The 20,194-nt window shown below is 44.4% G+C and overlaps 1 long non-coding RNA gene across 1 annotated transcript in view; it reads right to left on the minus strand.

The window, feature by feature from the left end:
- Positions 1-20,194, minus strand: part of LOC146340534 (uncharacterized) — a 112,483-nt gene that overhangs the window by 12,798 nt on the left and 79,491 nt on the right. The window contains exon 4 of the long non-coding RNA XR_014783723.1: positions 3,378-3,448. This is a non-coding gene — a long non-coding RNA (uncharacterized LOC146340534). The remainder of the gene's footprint in view (positions 1-3,377; positions 3,449-20,194) is intronic.

Here is a 20,194-nt window from a genome sequence, read left to right on the forward strand (position 1 = left end):
AAGCGGGTAAGAGAGGACATCTAGGAGCGACCGTGTCAATAACTCTGGTCAGATCTTCATTCCACACAGAGACCAGGGCCTCGGCAGGGATGATGGTGGCACCAGCCAAGAAACCCCCTGAGGCATTTTGGAATCACAAATTTTGGAATCACATCAGCCTTTGGGGGCAGACCATCTTAATTGGTCTTCCACCCCTGCGGAGGTGGGTAGTAGCCGTGATACCAGACCTGACTAGACAGTGATTCATCCATGACAACTTGGAGACAGAGAGAACCTCCACCCACGGATCATTCTCCCAATTGGAGCAAAAGATCAAATCGAGCATGTGACCAGCTTCATGTGTTGGCCCCTTGACCACCTGGGATAGGCCCATGGTTGTCATGGTCACCATAAACTCCTGAGCTGCACTTGGCAAGCTGGACTTGAGGGTGATGTTGAAGTCGCCCAGGACTAAAAGCCTGGGCGACTCCAACACCAGCTCCAAGTGTAGCTCTGTGAGCTCAGTTAGGGACTCTGTTAGGCAGCAGGGTGGCCAGTACACTAACAGAATCCCCAGTCTGTCCCTAGTCCCGAGGCCGAGGTATACACACTCGACGTGAGCCAGTTCCTTCACAGTGAGTCTGGTCAGGGGGATGTTATATTTGTGGACCACCGCTATGCCGCCTCCCCGTCCACTTCTCCTTACCTGCTCTACCACCAAGTACCCAACCAGGAGAAGCTGTGCCCATACAGGCCTGCTTATCTCCCCCAGCCAAGTCTCTGTAATGCATAGCGGGTCAGCCTTTTCGTCCAAGATTAAATCATGGATGGTTATGATCTTATTCCAGACTGCCCTGGCATTGCAAAGGAGCAGGCAAAGTTTCTGCGGGTGGCTTGGCCCGCTGCCCAAGGCACCTGGGCTGACAGGGCAACCAGAAGGCTGGATAGGTGTAAAATACCTGCCCTCCCTTCTCCTATGATTTTTTGCTCTGCCAGCACCATATCTCCCCATGCCCCCCAACACTGTTATTGCCTCCCCTACACATATAATGCTGACTTTGTCCCCAAAAAGACATCAAACCCAGCAGCATTCAGCAGAATAAAACAGTCAAGCCAAACATCCTATCTCTCACCCGGGGAGTGGGGGGGGGGGCACAATTCAGTATCAGCTCTCACCTTGTGGTATGAAATCACTTCCCTCTCACTCATACAATAATAAAGAGCCTGACTTGAAAACAAACACACATTCAAAGGCCACCCCGCCACCCCAAAAAAACAATATAATACAATACTAAATGCCAAAAGCTTTTAATTTGATCACAGCTCCAAAATGCATTTAATCTGCATGAGCTTTTCCGCATCTCCAGCAAGGACCTTGGGATAAACTGTAAATCATCTTCAATTGCGGTGCCAAATACCACTGATGCACTGTGTTATAGAAGTTCTGTTTCAAATTTGCTGCAATCAATATTTTACCTATGTTTTCTCCTTGCAAATTCCACACTTTTTCTGTGATAGAAATGCCCAGATCCTTTCCCCATTTCTTTTGATAATTCATTTTCATACTTTACACCTCACTGGGGTACATTTTGAACTGTTGTGATCGTAGCTGTTGGCCTCTTAGATATATATATATCAATATAAAATTGATTCCCCATCCCCAGCTGCTGTGTGGATTGCAGCTAAGCTCAGAGGGAACAGGAAGCCTGAGAGGGGTGGCAGCTGACATCATTGCTCCTGCTAATAAAAATCTCCTAGCACCTTGATCCTGCAACCCCTGGTTCCACTACAACAGTAAGGACAGAAATCTACACTGGCCAAGTCCAGATGATGTGATGGTTCACGACTGATAAGAACGTGGGCCACTGACCTAAATGCTGTGACTCTGGACTGACAAACACAGTGGTGAGGTGAAAACCCAGTCCCAAATGGATGGAGCAGAGCCAGTCCACGTTTATATCAGAGCAGGGAAGGTTAGGATTTGGCTGTTCCCTATATGCAGTCAGGAGCTTTCACAGATGGACCCGCCTATAACATTCCCACTGCAGGTGTGTTTTTTAAGGGACATCATTGCTTTCAATTCAAGATCATATTTTACTGGAGACAAATGGTCACAGTTCCTGCCAGAAAGTTTTGCTGGCTAGTGCCGGATCAAAGACTTGAGGATTGGGCTCAAGATCAATAAGAGTGTGAAAGAGACAGCTTTATTGCCATCAGATGGTCATTAGGTGCAGGTGGAGCCCCCCTCCCCCATGCACCTGTTGCTTTGGCCAGTGATAGTGCTGGCATCAGCAAATCCAGCCAAGATGCTAATGATTCCAGGCTGCCTTTCATCTAGGACCAGAAAATGTGGGGCCAAGCTGATGGATTGCCTTGGCATCCCTTTATCTTTCCTCTTGCACGTAGGAGTACTACATGAGCACCGTCATGTGCAGGTTAATTTGGATTTTATCTTGTGATCGATAGCAATACATCTGAGCCTACCTATAACTTCCTTGTGTATGTCAGCCAGGCAGCCCCATACACTGGCCACATTTTTAAATGAATTTGATTATCATATGGCACAGCAGGAAGAGGCTAAATTAGACAGGAGGTCTCTTTTGAATTGCCTGTAATTGACAAAGCTTCAACAGAAGCCATTTACACTTGTAAATTTAGAATTCTTTGGAGTTTTGAAGCACATTCTGTTTCTGGGAGGTTTTTTCATAGACAGAATAACCTTTCTTTGGATAACTGATGTTATAACTTCAGTCTTCTTTCGCAACCTTCTGTTTGTGTTTTTGCCTGAATAGGGTAGGAATAGATTGAAAAACTCCCCCCACCCCATCAAACATTCTGTAATAATCAGTTTCCGTTTATAGTCAGCTGGGCTGGGCCAGTGCCAACATTGTGGATTTTTAATGCAGTTGAATTCATGAGCACACAAAAAGCTCTCAAGAATTAGTTACATGCCTAGTTATGTGCTGTTTATTTATGCTTATTAAACAGCTGTTTTCTGTGGCTTTTATCATATTTGTTTGTTCTGTCAATAGCAAATGCATGACAGATTTTTAACTATTTCTTTATTTTTATTTATTATACTTCCAAGTCTTTCTTTGAGCTTCTCATCGACATCACTGCCCTGAACATAACTGGCTTTGCTTCCATAACACCGAAGTTTCTTAGGCTATTCACTAGGCCCAAGTTGGTACTATTTTAATAAGATGCCATTAATTGTATCATACTTATCACTATAGTAGGCACCTTATAAAAATTAAAAGAGACATAGACTTACCTGTAGGCTTACAGTTTAGTAAAACATGTCACACAAGGGAAAAGGACTAATAATGTACCAGATATCAATTTTTTTAAAAGCATCATGAAGGAAATCAACAAGTAAAGGATGAGTTGTCTTTTACCTTAAATAAAAGAAAGAATTGATGATGGAAGATCAGTGGTGGAAGACCCCGGATTATTACAATAATCAATTCTAGAAACAATAAGAGACAAAATAAATGTTTTAGCAGAATCAACCATTAAAAATGGAAAGATACTGTAAGTAATGTGAAGGGAAAACTGGCATGTTTTATCAAGAGCAGCGGTTTGAGGAGCAAAAAAGAGAGCTTCGGCTATTGGGCGGTATAGAAATTAAATGAATGAATGAATGAATGAATGAATGAGGACTGTTAAAAATATGCCCAAGATTGCAGACTTGCTGTTTAGGATAAAGTACACAATAGCCTAAAGACAGTAAGATAGAAGAAGACAGAGAAGGTTTTGAAGGAAAAGCAATGAATTTGGTTGTCTGCTTCTTGATTTTCAGTTTACAACTGGAAATCCATGATGAAATAGCCATCTGCTTGATGTATTTTGAAGAAAAGAATAAATGGACCAGAAAGATACAACTTCATGTCATCTTCATAAAAGTGATCCTATTAACCAAATATAGGCCAAGAACAGTACCTGGAGGAATAACAAGGAAATGAAAAGAAAATGAACCATTTAAGACCAACCTTAAAGAATAAAGAACTGAACCAGTAAAACTTAGAGTAAACAGATGAGATGACAAAAGCATAGCATAATCAATAAAGCCAAATGCAGAAGAAAAATCCAGGAGAATATTTTATTGTAAAAGTAACTGGCAATCTTACAAAGCACATTCTGTATAGTAATAAGAATGGGGAAACAGCTGAAATATTAGACATTGAGAATAAACAATCCTTTCAAAGAACCTTGATAGAAATGAGAAGAGAAATATGACAATAGTTAGAAAGAACCCAAGAGGGTTTTTTTAAAGATTGGAGGAACAATAGCTTGCTTAAGAATAGATGGAATTCTACAAGAAGATGTTAAAACGATTTTTTAAAATTATATGATTATACCAGAATTATTTCTTTATTTATTACAGTTATATCCGACCTTACCTCCAAGGAGCCCAAGCTGGCATACATGATCCTCTTCCTCTCCATTTTATCCTCACAACAACCCTGTGAGGTAGGTTAAGCTGAGAGTCAGTGAGTAGCCAAACGTTACCCAGTGAGCTTCATGGCTGAGTTGAGACTAGAAGACAGGTCTTCTCATGTGTAGTCCAACGCTCTAGCCACTACACCACACTGGTTCTCAGACTTACACCATTCAATTACAAACAGTTAAGAAAGGATGGAAGGGAAGAGATATATGCTAAGTCGCTGACTGAGAAATCAAGATGGGAGAAAAGACCAGCTGGGGTTTAGCAGAACTAAGAACAGAATCAATATCTGCACATGAAATAGGTGCCTAAGGGGACAAAAGAGCACAACATAAATACGGATGGGTGAGATATTCATTCCATCTAATTTTTTTAAGGGGACAACCCTATGCATGTTTAGACAGAAAAGCATCCAACAACGCCCAGCATTCCTCAGCCAGCACGGGTGGCTGGGGAATGCTGGGAGTTGTTGGACGCTTTTCTGCCTAAACATTCATAGGGTTGCGCCCTTAATGGATTTACCCAATCTGCACCTCCCAGAACCAAACGTGGAAATGGATGCAATTTGCAGTCAGAAATCCATACATTTCTGGACTTGTGATCTGTCCATTTCTGGACTTCTGATTTGCAGTCAGAAATCCGTACATTTCTGGACTTTTCTTTTCCACAAAAGCAAAAAAAAAGGTGTTTGACAAAATGTGCAGATTTGAAAAATGCACCGAAAACACTGCATACTTTTCTAAAATGCACACAAACACATTTTAGTTGGGGGAGGGGGGGAAGCATCAATTAATGCATCCATTTCAATTATGTGCACAAAGATACGTATGGACTGTTTTCTGTTTAAAAACAAAAAAACATTTTTTTTTTGATCCAACCAGCACAGAACAGTCTTGGAGGTGGGAAAAAGAGGAAGTCCTCCCTAAACATAAAGTGACCAAAGAAGAAACCAACCAAGGAAGAATTAGTACTGGCAGAAGAACATGAGGGTGAACAAGCTGAAACTTAATCCAGACAAGACGGAGGTACTGTGGATTGGGAAACCAACTACTTTGGATGGAGGTTTACAACTGGCCTTAGATGGGATTGCACTCCTCGTGGAAGACCAGATGCGCAGCCCAGGAGCCCTCCTGGACTCTGAGCTAACTGGGGGAACCCAGGTGGCTGTGGCGTCCAGGAGTGCTTTTTACCAGCTTAGGCCCTATCTGGAGAGGACAGACCTTGCCTCAGATATCCATGCACTAGTCATGTCCAGGCTGGACTACTGTAATGTGCTATACATGGGACTGCCTTTGAAGACTGTTCAGAAACTCCAGCTGTTGCAGAATACGGCCGCCCAAGTGTAGGTGGGGGCGAGGCAATTCAATCACATAACGCCTATACTGCACCAGCTGCACTGGTTACTGGTGTGTTTCCAAGCCCAATTCAAAGTGTTGGTTTTGACCTTTAAAGCCTTAAATGGTTTGGGACCAAGTTACTTGAAGGACCACCTTCACCCGTATCAGCCTGCCCATACCTTACGATCAGAAAGAGAGGCTCTTCTCATTTGCCCACCCATGAGAACAGTCAGGTGGGTGATCACACAGGAGAGGGCCTTCTCTGCAGTAGCCCCACACTTTGGAACAAACTGCCATCGGAGGCCCACCATGCTCCATCATTGCAGGCTTTTAAGAAGGCCTTGAAAACATATTAGTTTACCTTGGCCTTCTCATGATATAACTGCTAGCGTTGGTCTTACTGCTGTTAACATTGTTGCTGGTTTTATTGTTGGCTTTTATTGTTGTTTTTATTTTTATGTTTTTGTCGCTTTTAATCTTTTAACAATAATGTATATTATTGCTATAAGCCACCTTAGGAGGGCTTTCGCCCTGAAAGGCAGCAGAGAAATATCTTAAATAAATAAATAAGAACATTGCGATGAAGAATGAACAGTCAAGACAATCAAGAAAGTATTCGACAAAGCCTTGCTTGGGGTGAAATAGAAAAAACTGATAGAAGAGAAGGATGAAGAAGAGAATTAAGGCTGCATTCCAATGCATACTTACTTGGGAGTAAGCCCCATTAAAAGCAATGGGTCATTCTTTGAGTAGACATGCATAGGATTGCACTGCACAGGTAGTAAAAGGACTGTTTCTTTTACCATACCATCATACCCTATGCGAGGGATGTCCAACTGGTAGTCTGCTGTGTGGATCATCCTGTGGCAACTTTATCTGGATCCTGGTGACACTATTAAATTCGTGGTAGAATCATAGAATCATAGAATAGTAGGGTTGGAAGGGGCCTATAAGACTATCAAATCCAACCCCCCTGCTCAATGCAGGAATCCAAGTCACAGTATCCCTGACAGATGGCTGTCCAGCCTCATCTTGATTGCCTCCAGTGTGGGAGAGCCCACTGCCTCCCTAGGTAACTGGTGCCATTGTCACATTGCTCTAACACTCAGGAAATTTTTCCTGATGTTCAGCTGGAATCTGGCTTCCTGTCACTTCAGCCCATGATTCAGTATCCCGCATTGTGGGATGACCAAGAAGAGATCCTGGCCTTCCTCTCTGTGACAACCTTCCAAGTACTTGAAGAGCACTATCCTATCTCCTCTCAGTCTTCTCTTCTCAAGGCTAAACATGCCCAGTTCTTTCTCTGCATAGGGCTTTGTTTCCAGTTCCCTTCTCATCTTTGTTGCCCTCCTCTGAACCGTCTCCAGCTTGTCTGCATCCTTCTTAAAGTGCAGTGCCCAGAACTGGACACAGTACTCCAGATGAGGCCTAACCAGTGCTGAGTAGAGGGGAACTAGTACTTCCTGGGATTTGGAAGCTATGCTTCTATTAATGCAGCCCAAAAGAGCATTTGCCATTTTGCAGCCACATCACATTGTTGGCTCATAGTCAGCTTGTGATGGACAACAATTCCAAGATCCTTCTCATTTGTAGTGTTGTTGAGCCACATATCTCCCATCTTGTAACTGTGCATTCGGTTTCTTTTTCCTAGGTGCAGAACTTGGCATTTATCCCTATTAAATGTCATTCTGTTGTTTTCTGCCCAGCGCTCCAGTCTATCCAGATCACTTTGAATTTTGTTTCTGTCTTCCAAGGTATTAGCCATCCTGCCCAATTTTGTGTCATCTGCAAATTTGATCAGCATTCCCTGCACCTCCTCCTCCAAGTCATTCATAAAAATGTTGAAGAGCACTGGGCCCAGGACTGAGCCCTGCGGTACCCCACTCGTTACCTCTCCCCAGCTTGAGAAGGTCCCATTGATAAGCACTCTTTGAGTCCGATTCTGTAGCCAACTGTGGATCCACCTGATCGTTGTTTCATCTAGCCCACTTTGAGCTATTTCGCTCATCAGGATATCATGGGGCACTTTGTCGAAAGCTTTGCTGAAGTCAAAGTATATGATATCCACAGCATTCCCACAGTCCACAAGGGAGGTTACCTGATCAAAAAACGAGATCAGATTTGTCTGGCAGGATTTGTTCTCGACAAATCCATGATGGCTTCAAGTAATCACTGCATTGTTTTCAAGGTGCTTACAGAATGATTGCTTTATAATCTGCTCCAGAATTTTCCCAGGGATTGATGTCAGACTGACTGGTCTGTAGTTCCCAGATTCCTCCTTTTTGCCCTTTTTGAAGATAGGGACAACATTAGCCCTCCTCCAGTCATCTGGCACTTCACCCGTCCTCCATGATTTCTCAAAGAGAATAGACAGTGGTTCTGAGAGCTCTTCTGCCAGTTCCTTTATTCCTCTAGGATGCATTTCATCTGGCCCTGGAGATTTGAACTCATTCAAAGTAATGAAGTTTTCCTTGACCATATGCCTATCAATCCCAAGCTGCAATCCTGCCCCTTCAGCCTGTTATTCGCCTTTTCCAGGGGGGTCATAGACCCTCTTTTGGGAGAAGACTGAGCCAAAGTAGGAATTGAGCACTTCTGCCTTTTCTTTGTTATCTGTTATCATTTTGCCATCCTTATTTAATAGCTGAACCACCATTTCTTTCCTCTGCCTTTTACTATGCACATAGCTTGAAGAAAGACTTTTTGTTGTTCTTAGCATCCCTCGCTAACCTCAGCTCGTTCTCAGCTTTAGCCTTCCTGACGCCATCCCTGCAATTCTGTGCTACCTGCCTGTACTCTTCCTTTGTTACTTGTCCTTCCTTCCACTTCCTATATGTGTGTGTGGGGGGGTTCAGGCCATCGCTAACCTTTTTGTGAAGCCACATTGGCTTCTTCTGTTGTCTTCCACCTTTTTTTCTTGTTGGAATTGTTTGTAATTGTGTCTTTAGAATTTCCTTTTTTAAAAACTCCCACCCGCCTTGGACTCCTTTTCTCATTAGAGTCGCTTGCCATGGGATCTTACTTATCATTGTTCTGAGTTTATTAAAATCGGCTTTCCTAAAATCCAGGGTACACTTTTGGCTACATTCGGCTTTTGCTTCCTTTAGAACCAAGAACTCAAGTATAACATGGTCGCTTCCCCCCAGAGTTCCTGTAACTGCTACTTTATCCACTAAGTCATCTCTGTTGGTTAGGATCCAGTCAAGGATAGCCAATCTTCTAGTTCCTTCTTCTACTTTCTGTAGGAGGAAGTTATCCTCTACACAAGTCAGCAATTTCCTGGAGGGGCCATGTTTTGCAGAATTTGTCTCCCAACAAATATCAGGGAAATTGAAGTCCCCCATTACTACTACATCATGCTTCCTTGAAACACTGGCTATTTGCTTTTCAAAAGTTTCATCCTCATCTTCTCCTTGATTGGGTGGCTGGTAGTAGACTCCAACCACCATGTTCCTTTTATTCTTTGCTCCATTTATTTTAACCCAGATGCTCTTGATGGGGCTACCAAGCTCATCCTCCTATATTTCTGTGCAGAGATAAGTATTTTTAACATATAGTGCAACCTCACCTCCCTTTCTGTTCCTCCTGTTCTTTTTGAACAAGTTATATCCTTCAATCGCTGTATTCCAGTCATAAGAGTCATCCCACCAAGTCTCAGTTACACCTATCAAGTCATAATTTCCCTCCTGTATTAAGAGTTCAAGTTTGTTCTGTTTGTTTCCCATACTCTGGGCATTAGTATATAGACACTGAAGTCCATGTGCTTCATAGTCTGGCTTTCTTCCTACATGTGTCTGAAGACTATCATTGGGCACTATTAGAGGTGTTCTCCCCGTTGCGGTGCATGAGCCTTCATCCATTGTTACCCCAAACTTTACGTCTCCCTTCCCCATAGGATTCAGTTTAAAGCCCTCCTGATAAAGTTCTTCATGCTGTAGCCAAACACATTCTTCCCAGCCTTTGTGAGGTGCAACACGTCCCTTGCCAACAGCCCATCTTCCAGGAAGTATAGCCTGTGGTCCCAGAATCCAAATCTCTCTCGTCGGCACCACCTTCATAGCCAGTCATTCACCCGGAGTATTTTTCATTCCCTTTCTATCCCTCTTCTAACTACTGGAAGGATGGATGAGAAAACTATCTGTGCCCCAAAGTTCTTAAGTTTCCTTCCCAAAGCTTCAAAGTCTGATGTGATTTCTTTGTAGCTCCACTTGGCAGTATCATTTGTTCCCACATGGATGAGAAGAAAGGGATACCTATCAGTGGGCTTTATGAGTGTAGGCATCCCTTCAGTCAGGTCTCTAATCCATCCTCTCGGGAAACAGCATACCTGGCAAGTCCATGGGTCTTCGTGACATACTTGGGTTTCGATCCCACGCAGCAAGAAGTCTCCCACTACTACTACTATTCTCTTCTCTTTGTTGTAGGCCTTGGTTTCATCACCTCTGCTTGAATGACCTTCAGCCTCTTGCTCACTCTCATGTAGGTTCCCCTGTAATTCTTCTTCTGTGGGCTGTCCTCCGGTCTCATCCTCAACAAGTACCTGGAAACGGTTCCATGGTTCCACTGCTTCCACGGGTGCAGAGTGGCTTCTAGTTCTTCTGCTCCTGTCACCCTTTTCCAAGAAGTATCCTCTACTGCATTTTTCCTCACCTCAGCACTTCCCTCTTCTGCCTCAGCTTGCTGTTGCTCTTCAAGCTTCTGTTCTTCACTTTGCTGCTGTAGTTGCACCGTTCGATCCAAGAACTCTTCATGTTCTCATTCCCTGGAGGGTTGACAGTCACCACTCCAGTCGTCTTACTTTTTCTTCCAACAGTGTGATCAACTTGCACTTGTTGCACATGTACAACATGTTGTTCTCAGGCAAGAAAACAAACATTGCACACACCTTGCAGGTCACCACCACTGGAGAGTCTTGTCCTTCCATAGCTTCTTTTCCCTTTTTGTAGGGGTGTACGAACCCCACTTACCTGTGTCCACTGGGGGGTCTGCAGGGGGGAAAAACAATCCGGTACTCCCTCCGGAATCCTCCCCGGCCAGCTCCACTCTGCAGCAAGTCTGCGGAGCCGCCAGCCGGGGCCGGCCACAGCCAGTCTTGGTCTGCAAATGGCGTCCGGCGTAGCGGATGCCATTTGTGTCCCTGCACTTTACCGTGATAGGCTATGTAAATCTTTACGTAGCCTATTACATTAAAGAGCAGGGACACAAATGGCGTAGCAGATGCCATTTGCGTCCACAGTCCAGCGATACAGCCATGGTAGCTGTATCGCTGGGTCTTTGGAGCCGGCGGTAGGGAGGATCCGCCAGCGAGGACTTCACACTGCAAGACAAGGTAGGAGATCCAATCCTCCACGGACTTCAGGGGGACGGATTCAATAGAATCCGGCCTCATTGGGGTCCGTGGAGGATTTCTCCAACATCCCTACCTTTTTGTGTCTAGCTTTCTGATGGTTCTAGAGTAGCCTGTGCCTGGTTTTTTAACCACTGGAGGTTAAAAAAGAATAATAGAATCATAGAATAGTAGGGTTGGAAGGGGCCTACAAGGCCATCGAGTCCAACCCCCTGCTCAATGCAGGAATCCAAGTCAGAGCATCCCTGACAGATGGCTGTCCAGCCTCGTCTTGAACGCTTCCAGTGTGGGACAGCCCACCACCTCCCTAGGTAATAGGTTCCATTGTCGTATTGCTCTAACAGTCAGGACGTTTCTCCTGATGTTCAGCCGGAATCTGGCTTCCTGTCACTTGAGCCCATTATTCCGTGTCCTGCACTCTGGGATGATCAAGAAGAGATCCTGGCCTTCTTCTCTGTGACAACCTTTCAAGTACTTGAAGAGTGCTATCCTATCTCCCCTCAGTCTTCTCTTCTTGAGGCTAAACATGCCCAGTTCTTTCAGTCTCTCTTCATAGGGCTTTGTTTCCAGTCCTCTGATCATCTTTGTTGCCCTCCTGTGAACCCTCTCCAGTTTGTCTGCATCCTTCTTAAAGTGTGGTGCCCAGAACTGGACACAGTACTCCAGATGACGCCTAACCAGTGCTGAGTAGAAGGGAACTAGTAGTTCCTGGGATTTGGAAGCTATGCTTCTATTAATGCAGCTCAAAAGAGCATTGGCCTTTTTTGCAGCCACATCACATTGTTGGCTCATATTCAGCTTGTGATGGACAACAATTCCAAGATCCTTCTCGCTTGTAGTGTTGTTGAGCCACATATCTCCCATCTTGTAACTGTGCATTCGGTTTCTTTTTCCTAGGTGCAGAACTTGGCATTTATCCCTATTAAATGTCATTCTGTTGTTTTCTGCCCAGCGCTCCAGTCTATCCAGATCACTTTGAATTTTGTTTCTGTCTTCCAAAGTATTAGCTATCCCGCCCAATTTTGTGTCATCTGCAAATTTGATCAGCATTCCCTGCACCTCCTCCTCCAAGTCATTCATAAAAATGTGGAAGAGCACTGGGCCCAGGTCTGAGCCCTGCGGTACCCCGCTCATTACCTCTCCCCAGCTTGAGAAGGTCCCATTGATAAGCACTCTTTGAGTCCGATTCTGTAGCCAACTGTGGATCCACCGGATCGTTGTTTCATCTAGCCCACTTTGAGCTAGTTTGCTCATCAGGATATCATGGGGCACTTTGTCGAAAGCTTTGCTGAAGTCGAGGTATATGATGTCTACAGCATTCCCACGGTCCACAAGAGAGGTTACTTGATCAAAAAACAAGATCAGATTTGTCTGTCAGGACTTGTTTTTGACAAATCCATGTTGGCTTCGAGTCCCACTGGTATGGAAGTGTGTGTTACAAGAAAAATAAACTTTTTTTTTTTTTTAAGTTCACAATCTCAGTTGCAACAAGGAAAAGCAGCAACTGGGAGTTATAGGATGCTTTGTGTGTTTCAGACAAACATTATTGTAATGCTATTACATGTTCTTTCTGAGAAACAGAGCACCACTGCAAACCTGCCTGTTGGCAGCTCTTTCAAGAAGTGCCATTTTCCTCAGCCCCTCTTTGATCAATGACTTTTTAACACCCAAGTTTATGCGGCATATCTGGGAAGCCCCATTGCTACGTGATACCAACTATGCTATATAATTTGACTATCTGTGAAGGGGTCAGATTGTTCAAAATGTGCACAGACTAGTATCTGAAGAAGATAAATGCTTCCTAAAATACAGAGGTAAGTCATCCTTTGTTTTAGATAACTATTAGTCTCCTCTGTCTATAATAATACAAGAGGATGAGTGACCGTTTGTCTGTCAGCACCATACCACCAAGACCATGACTCTTAGATGCCAGAAACTTGGCATGCATACTAAGGGTCCCCTAAAGGTGTGCACTTCAGGGTTATTTGGATGTTTTACATGCATCAATTAATTTAAATTAATTTAAATATGTCCATGCGTTTGAAGTCTGCAGTGCCATCTTCAGTCACTAGGTGGTAGACTTCCCTAACCAGCCTATAGCTTTGCATACAGCTGTGTAAATCTGCTTGAAGCCTTCCCTGTATCAAACAAAGGGCTATACTGGATCTATACTGAAGCTGGGTCCATTCACTAGTCTTGTCATAAAGAATAAAGACTGAGATGTCCACAACTCAGCCAAGGTCACATAGGGGTCCAAACATTGAACTCAAGGTTGGTCGGCCAACTAAGGCCTGAAACCACAAGCCTCTCTTTCCTCTGCTAGGAGCCAATTAGCAGAAGAGAGTAGCTTCTGAAAGTTCTCACCATCTTTGTTCAATTTCATCCGAAGACAGGGGCCACAGGAAGAAACCTCTCTCTTTTTTTTTCTTCTTTTCTCCCCTGGAGAAAAAACATGGGTCTCATCTTCTTAGTCGCGGCAAGGGTTGGCCTCTGACCCCTGCCAGACACAAGAAAGGTGTCTACCCTGAAAGACAAGCTTGTGTTGAGCAGCCAAATGAATAAAGCCATGGGAGAAGGAGGGGGGGATGTTTTATCCAAAACACATGTTTTTGCCACTATTCTAGTTATCTGGAATATTTCCTGCATGTTTGTTGCCATGGCAACTGGCCCAGCATGAAAGACCTATTTACTAGGCCCTAGGATAAGGAACAGCCATGTGTTGTCAATTTTAGAGTTTTCTCTCTCTCTCTTTCTCTCTCTCTCTCACTTGCCCCCCCTTCTCACCCCCCCCCCCAACCATATACAGTCCCACTCTGCTGCATTCCCGGATGGTATGGAGTCTAAAAACCCAAAAGACGAGAACCATTCCTCCTGCTCACATCATTCCCAAGTAATTTTGTTTTCTCATTGAGTGAGGTTTTCTTGGCTCCACATGGAAAGCAACTGGGCAAGGAGCCATGGTGGGATGGGGGTGGGTGGGTTCTGCTTTGAAGGAAACATTAAGAAAAGTGTCTGGTGCCTTAGAGGCGTGATTTGAACAGGGGGAGCCTTGGACAGTGGACAGGAATTTACTGACGGAGCTGGAGGTAAGTGACCACTTCAGCTTTGTGGAGGAAAAGTCAGTGAGTTAACTGAGGCAAATCTTTACCCCTTCCCTGTTTTGTTTTCTTCTTCACCTTCTTTCCCTGGGTTCCTCAGGTATGTACAGAGAGGGTGGCCAACCTGAGCTGAAGCTTCCCTTCTTTCCCCTTGCCTCCTCCCCCCGCCGTTTTTCTGTGAAGCGAGCAGCCTGTCGACAACCGAACCTCTAGGAAAATATTTGCTCTGAGAACTGCGCGGGCTGCCTGCAACGGGAGAGCTGAACTGAGCTGGCTCTTACGCTTCGCTTCAGAAGCGCAGAAGGGAATACATTCCTGAGAGTACCTAAATCGTATCGCAGGGCTGCCTCGTACGGTCGGCAACGGAAGGCACAGAAACAAGCTCGAGGGACCATGGGACCCTCTCAGAAGGCTCTGGGGAACCAGATTTGATGACGGCTCCTTTTCTAGTCTAAAAGCCTCCTTGGGTACATTCTGTGAGAAAGCCCTGCAGATCTGTAAGGGAGTCCTCCATACTTCGAGGGGATCTCTTCACGCTAAGGGTAATGTGAGTGACAGGTGCTGGAAAGAGCCAAGATCCTGTCTGCATTTCAGATGCAAAGAGCTTGCTCTCAGTCGAAATGGAGCCTTCCGGGACCCATCTGCAGCCCAGCATTAGCAGGTGCAAGTCCATTGGGGCACTGAGGTAACTAAAAACAGCCCAGGTGATTTGCCTGGATTCATTATCCTGATAAAAGGCAAATGTATGCTCCCCACCCCCACCAATATCCCTTTGCTGGACAAATTAGAGTATGCTTGGAGTGGTGGATGAGTTAAGGGGGTGAAGGTGTCATCCATCTTTGAATAGGTATGGTACAGTCCTCAGCGCTCAGACTCCCAGAGGCGGCTTGTTTCATTGGGTTTGGGGATATTTGGTGCCTTTCCAGGGGATAGAGGGAAATATCACCTTTCTTACATATCAGGGGTGGGGTACCCATGGCCCTCCAGATGTTGTTGGGCTACAACTCCCATCACCCCTGACATTTGGCCATGTTGGCAGGGGCTGATTGGAGCTGGAGTCCACCAACATCTAGTGGACCACTGGTTCCCCACCCCTGTTGTATATCATAGCTAAAATGAGGGGTAATAGGTCGGGTGGTGGGCGTGGAATATGCCGTCATTGCTGTGTGAGCATTCCAGGTACAGGTGAACAGGGACGGGCATTGTTGGCATGTCAGCAGCCCTTACCTGTGCTCAGCTATGTGCAGAGCTACCTACTGTAAGATGTGGGGGGCGAGTTGGGTGCTTGTTTGCTCGTGCTTCAAGCGCTTCATATTGAGATCATTGTAGGAAGTTGGTCCAAGGGGAGGGACCAGAGCTCAGTGGTACAGCATCTGCTTTGCATGCAGAAGGTCCCAAGTTTGATCCCTGGCCTCTCCAGGTGAGGCAGGAAAAGTCCCTGCCTGGAACCCTGGAGAGCTGCTGCCAGTCAGTGTTGACAATACTGGGCTAGATGGACCAAATGGTCTGACTCAGTATAAGGCAGCTTCCTATGTTCCATCTAGCTCAGTGCTCTCTGCACAGTCTGGCAGTGGTTCTGCAGCAGGCCTGATAAAGAGTTTTCCCAGCCTACCTGGAAATGCCAAGCATTGGACATGGGACCTTGTACACATGTCCTCTGCCACTAAGCCATGGCTCCCTCCCCGAGGGTAAATTGCAAATAGGTCAAAGTACACATTACATTATATACAGTCACGGAAATGTACCTGGAAAAGCTCAAAAATCATGCTTGCCAGGTGTGTTATGGCAGAAAGAGTCCACAGCATGATGGACCTGCTGCATCAAATGTTTATTATGGAAGGATTTTCACCCCTGAAATGTTGTGCCTTCCCTCTGTTTATCTTCCTTCCAAAGCACCAGAGAGAACTAACCACAATCGGAGATGGGATATCAGGCAGGGTGAATCTGTGCAAAAGGTCTGAGGATTTTTTTTTCTCAGACAGTGTAACGTGCATGTTCGTATCGTAATTGCACATATATAGATACGTGCATGTATTGTAATGCTCTGTGCCTAGAACTTCCTGCAGAATCACCTCTTTGACACTGAAGCATGGATGCATGAGAATCTCAGCATTCTCAGTTTTAAAACCAAGGAGATTCTAGTCCTCAAGGAAAGGGAGATAATGTTTGAAACCATGCAAATGGTATCTGGAAGAAGTGCAGAAAAGGGCAACTAAGATGATTAAGGGGCTGGAGCATCTCCCCTATGAGGAAAGGTTATAACAGCTGGGATTGTAAGGGTAAGGGGAGACATGATGGGGTGTTCAAAATTATGCATGGTGTGGAGAATGTGGATAGGGAATCTTTTTTCTTCCTCTCTCATAATATGAGAACCCAATGGGGTCATCCCATGAAGCTGATTGGTGAGAGACTCAAGACAGATAAAAGGAAAGACTTCATCACACAGCACACAGTTAAACTATGGAATTTGCTATCATAAGATGTAATTATGGCCACCAATTTGGATGGCTTTAAAAGGGGGTTAGACAAATTACTGGAGGAGAAGTCTACCAACAGCTACTAGGCTTGATGGCTATGTGCTACCTCCAGTATCAGAGGCGGTGTGCCTATGTACGCCAGTTGCTGGGGAACATAGGCGGGAGGGTGCTGTTGCACTCATGTTCTGCTTGTGATTTCCTGGTTGACAGCTGGTTGGCCACTGCGTGAACAGAATGCTGGACTAGATGGATCCTTGGTCTGATCCAGCAGGGCTCTTCTCATGTTCATATCTGCTAATGGCTCCAACCACTGGAATTATGGTGCCTTCCACAGTTGCCTGACCTTCCTTCATATGAGGTTTCCCTATCCATGTACCCAGTACCTCATCACTAACGTATTCCTTGCTTCCTGCCATAACTATGCTGCTTTCAAAAACAGACCACATTCTGCAAAAGGTCAAGAACTGGGCTCAGAATAAAACATGCTAAGAGAACAATATTGCAACAAACAAGCACATTTACAAATATGTTTATTCAGTTGCATGGTTTATGTTCAATTCAGAACATGAGTCAGTTGGGAAGGGGGTGGGGGGATTGCTTGATTTTTGCATAGAATATACTCTCTAGAACCCAGCCCTGACTAATATTCCAGGATCAATCTGAGTCTGGCTGATTAACAGACTTTATGTGTGACTTCATTTCCTGAGTTTTGACACATTATACAAATATAGGGAAGGGTCATAGCTCAATTGCAGAACACATGCTTTGTATGTATCAAGTCCCAGGTTGAATCCCTGTCATCTCCAGGTAGGGCTAGTAAATTCCCCTATCTGAAACCCTGAAGAGTCACTGAGAGACAGCATAGTTAGAGTGTTGCACTGGGATTGGAGAGACCCGGGTTCAAGTCTCGACTCAAAAGTCACTGGGTGACTTTCAGCCAATCACTGACTCTCAGCCTAACCTACCTCACAGGGTTGTTGTGAGGATAAAATGAAGAGGTGGGGAATCATATATGCTGCCTTGGGCTCCTTGGAGGAAAAAGGTGGGATATAAATTTATTTATTTATTTATTCATTCATTCATTTCATTTCATTTTTATACCACTCAATAGCCAAAGCTCTCTCAGCAGGTCAAAAAAATTAAAACCACAAAGTACAGAATAAAAACAGTATAAAATATAAAAGCTTAAAACTACAATATAGAAATACAACCAGAATAAAACCTAGCAGCAATGCAGAGATTTAAAATACAGCAACAGTTTTAAAACAGCAAAGTTAAAATACTAGAACTCTAAAATGTTGGGAAAATAAAAAGTTCTTCACCTGGCACCTGAAAAAGCACCTCCCCCCACCCCCAGCCCCCTGGGCAGAAAGTCCATGTCTTTAACAGCTGCATGGGGCAGACAGAAATTCAGCAGGTGAAGCTTTTCCCTATCATGGGGAAAGGTTGAATCTGTTGGGTTTCTGGTCTTTCATGCCAGGGTTAAAGAACAGTGCTGCCAGAAAGTGGGGGAAAGGAGAGACAACCCTATTCAGTTAGGAAGCTGCAGTCATTTGCTAGCCTTGACAATTCCTGAATTTAATGAAACCTAGAAATGCTGAAGTTCAATCAGAAATGATGACTGGAATTGAAGCTGTAAGCAAAACACCATTCTGGTCACTAGGGCAAACTAGGTCATCACTGTGGTTCTCTGGCCTGTAGATGATTAGTATACAGCTCCCTTTTTGAAGAAAAGAATTCTTTCAGATGGACGTGAACTGACTGTTTCCATATTTTTGGCCAAAACAATACCTCCTGCCATCCCCTAAGAGCAGAAAACGCCAAGAACGTTCACATTCTGGCATGCGAACTACTACATGGCAACAGCCTTGCGCACCGCCACACGCCAAGGAAAATACCTCCTGACATTCCCGTAGAAAAATAAATGCCCACGTTTCCTCGCTATATGAAATAAGCCAAATATTAAAAACAAACAGAGGCCCAGTCACAGGGTTGGAATAAAAAGAGCAACCCCTCATGCTGAAAAAGTTTCACATGAATAGACATGTCATGGGTAAAGGAGCCACTCCACACATTAATGTTTCTCTTCAGGGTTCCATTCACCCAGCCACACCCTCCACCAGCAGGTCATCCCTCCCCACCCTGGAAAGTTTTCTATTTTCTTTTCCAACTGACACTCAACATTCCATGTCTATTGAGCATGCACAGATCTCACTGGGCTTTGGGATTTGTTTTGCCCTCTTACAATGGTGTGTGATGGATTTTTAAAGGATTTTTTTTATACTTCTGCAAACCTCCAGATTCACCCAAGCATGCTAAAAGCTCCCTCTCATTTTTCAGTAGCCCCATCTTGGCTCCAGGTCTGTCAGCACTCACCACCTGAGTTTGCTGCTAGAGGGAATGACAGTAGCCAAGAGACTCTAAATCAGGTAGTCTCCAGTTTGAATCACACCTCATCTGGAAACTCTCAGTCCCATGATCTATAATGTGGGGATAATAATACTCACCTACCTTATAGGGTTGTTGTGAAGATTACAGCATGATAACGTGAACTGCTTTGAACAAACCTTGAAGTGCTGAAAGCTAAGCATTGTTCTTATTATTTTGAAAGCAAAATGGGTGCATGGTGGAGGGAAGTTTCCCCTTTCTTCCTCTTAGCACTTGTCCCCCAGGCACTTTTCTCCACCATCACGCACTCTTCCAGAATGTAACCCAGGGCAATGAGAAAGGGTTCAGTTTCCCTCACCCACTCGGCCTTTTTGCTCTTAAAATTGGGCCCTCTTCCCCATTTTAGACATGGTCAGGGCAAACCTAAATTTAAATAGGTCTGCTGTCATCAGGAGTAATTTGATCCTCAATCTTCCCATAGCAGATATGCAGGTTAACTATGATACATACCTGCTGAGGATAGGGGAGAAATTATTTTAGGTATTCTTGGACCAATACACAAACCAAAACTCAGTTATCCTTCCAAATTTGCACTTTACCGAAAGCTGCAATGGAGTTCTCCGAACAAAAGATCCGAACATAAATTTGTATATTAGGGGAAAGTGCACACAAAAAAGCAAATATTAGTGAAAATAACAATTCACAAATGCATTAGATTAGGAAAATGGCTGGCAAATAAATCACTCCTGTATGTTAGGCAAAAGTGTGTACAAAAATATATGTATTAGGTGAAATGCACACAAAAATGTGTCAAAATTTTCATGGGAACTTTTTCCACAAAGTTCAAGGCAATCTGAAGTTAAGATTGGAAAACGTTCTCAACATTTGGGGGGAACCGAATTTAAGACTGGGAAAACGAGAAACTAACTGGTACTGAAATTGACAGATTAACCCATCCTTAGTTTCTGCATACTGCATGCCCTCAAAAAGATGTTCCCTTGTCTCCTTAAGTCCGCTGAACTGAAGAGCAGAGCCTTGTGGAGTCAAAGCTGTGAAATGCCAAGGCTGTCACAAAAGCCCTTTGCAAGGTGCTGCATGTTAAGGGCAGTGCTGCCGTTTGC

Source organism: Heloderma suspectum, chromosome 6, assembly GCF_057233095.1.
Source record: "Heloderma suspectum isolate Gila_16-S chromosome 6, 16-S_ref, whole genome shotgun sequence".
Classification (NCBI taxonomy): domain Eukaryota; kingdom Metazoa; phylum Chordata; class Lepidosauria; order Squamata; family Helodermatidae; genus Heloderma; species Heloderma suspectum.